The sequence below is a fragment of the Lontra canadensis genome, unplaced genomic scaffold (assembly GCF_010015895.1).
Source record: "Lontra canadensis isolate GAN:19392208 unplaced genomic scaffold, GSC_riverotter_1.0 scaffold12, whole genome shotgun sequence".
Lineage (NCBI taxonomy): Eukaryota > Metazoa > Chordata > Mammalia > Carnivora > Mustelidae > Lontra > Lontra canadensis.
Window position 1 is genome coordinate 28,158,124 of NW_022631006.1, and position 2,589 is coordinate 28,160,712.

The following is a 2,589-nucleotide window of genomic DNA, read 5'->3' on the forward strand; positions in this document are numbered from 1 at the left end:
CTTACTGCGGAATGGCATCATATCAGGTTTTCAGGTTTAGTTCCTTCTGCTGATCAAGTGTTCAGGAGCAGTACCCAGAACTTAGGAGACTAATCTTAATAAAAGGGATTCCATCGCTTTGGTCTCAAATGGACACTGATGTGAGGTATAAAAATCCACACACTTTGTTCCTACTCACATAGACGTGTCCTCATTTTTCTCTGCCACATATTCCAATTTTGATCTTTTAAGACATCTAGCAACCAATAAAACTGTATTTCAGTGTCCAGGAATTCATATTTACTTCCACATAGGACCAATTTTCCATCCCAGATTTGATAACTGAGTGAAATATTTATGGATTTTCCCAGTAATAGAATTTTCCCTCACCAGTTTCCATTAGAGTCATCTGAGTGGACAAGTATGCAGCAGTTGTCCATTTGGGTCTTGCATCAAGACAAGCAGATCATTTATAGAAACCCTTCTATAAGACCATAAAATTGATCTGATGTAAGGGTATTAATGCAACAAAAGTAGGTAATATAGAATTCTGGACTACTTAAGGGTGCTGATTACTTGTGATTTTATACCTGCTTCAGCCTGGTGCCAGAGGTACCAGTTGTAATACATGTTGGCTTACTGCTGTGACAGCTAGAAATTGTGACTTGTTGATACTTGGTTCATAATGAGCAGTGCTAGTCACATAGTCACTTGAAAATCCATGGTCTCTGACACTAGAAAACTCAGTCTCTGGCAGGGCCCTGCAGCATCCTAGGATTTACTTTTTAACCACAGTGTAGTTCTCTGCTGCAGGATGCAGGGCTTCTTTTCTAGGATCCTAGGAGTTAGCATTGTCATTCTTCTAAGTGGCTTTGCTAAAGAATCTGCACAGTGTTCTTATTTATCATCCCTACCTCTATTTGACTGGTTTTCCTGGTTTGTATAGCATGGGTAGTAAGGGCAGCTTGCACTCAAGACTGGACTAGGTACAAAAGATTCATGGAAATTGGAAATCCAGTGTGACTTAACCCAAAATGGCATCAAAGCCATGTTTGCAAGGCAGCTTTATGCAGCCTCCAAGATTCAGTGAGCCTGTAAGCACTGTGTCTCTTTCTCAGTGGTAAGAAGTACAAAACAAAAAATTACATTTTTGTATGTTCTGAGGGGATTTGGTATCATACCCCAGAATATTCAAACCTTTAAAACTTGAATGACTTAACAAATCTCTGAAATGTTAGGGATTATCTCTTACCTCTTTTATGTCATTTCTGCTCAAAGGTCCAAACACTATGTGCTTTCAATGTAGTGGGCTAGTATGATGATGTATAGATTACCAGGGCCATTAAGTTTACCAAGGACCATATTGTGACAAAGTAGGAGAACCAATATAGAAATGGGTCAACAGCAAATGTTTCAGAGGGTGAGGGAGTGACTGATGTGTTTTTTTTTTTCTTTAATTGTGAAAACTCTGTCACAAAATAAAGTTGAGAGGTTTTCTTCATTGGTGTTTCAGTTACTTTGTGGCATCCTTCATGTATTTAGTTCTGATATAGTTTGGAATTTCAAGATACTGGAAATACAGTATATTATATGTCAAGGATCTTCTCTAAAGTGGAGTATTTATGATGAAATACAATTTTGTTAAAAAAAAAAAAGTAAAAATACCTATGATGAAATACTGGATCTTGATGTTATCAGATTCTTCTCTTCCTTTTCAGTTTTCTAAAGACCATCATGATGTGCCTTGTAGTCAATGTGTTTCTCCTGGAGGTTTCTGTTACTGTGCACTTTTGGAAATTATACTGCTAGTGCTTTGCTTTTACCCTATGGTGAACATGAATCAAATTATTTCCAGTTATTTTTATTTTAATGGAACTAAAGCTTCACTTTTTACCCTGAGCTAGCATCTTGAGGTACACCTACTACTGGCTATATTGTCTCATCTCTCTAGAGTCTGTTCCATCACTTCAGCTCTTCTATTCTCTGAGCTATGCATTGAGTTTCTATTCCTTGTCTGAAGTGTTACTCATCCACTTAGCTCATACACATAGCAGAAGTAGTTTACATTCTGAGAGCAAAAGGAACAAACAAGTCTGCCCTGGCTTTTGGCTCCATATCTTCTACAAAAAAAATCACATTATGAAAAACACTTTTGGGATATGTTCACCTGCCATAGACAAAGTCCCTGTTCTTGTGGAGTTTACTTCTATCAGGGAGAACCATATTACTTAAACGAGGATGTGGGTTAGTGTGGTGATATGAATAGAGAGCCAAGAGCCTTATTAATCGGATTAATGAGGATTCCTTTTCTTTTGCCCTAAGAGTAATGCATAGGAATTGGAAGATTTTAGGGAGGGGACCTGATCAAAAGCAAGTAATCTGCTCAAGAGCACATAATAATAATATAGTCTGTGCTTGGATTTGACAAGTCTTATGACAAGCAGTGCAAAAGTTATTTTCAGATTTCTAAAAGGTACTTTTATTTCCCCATTTTTCTGCAGTTAAATTTATGTCTCTGTCAGTTTCTCAGGGGTATAAGAAAAGTCCATAGAGATCTGTAAACCGGACAGAAAAAAAAAGTATTTCAAATTATCATTTTAAAATACCTCC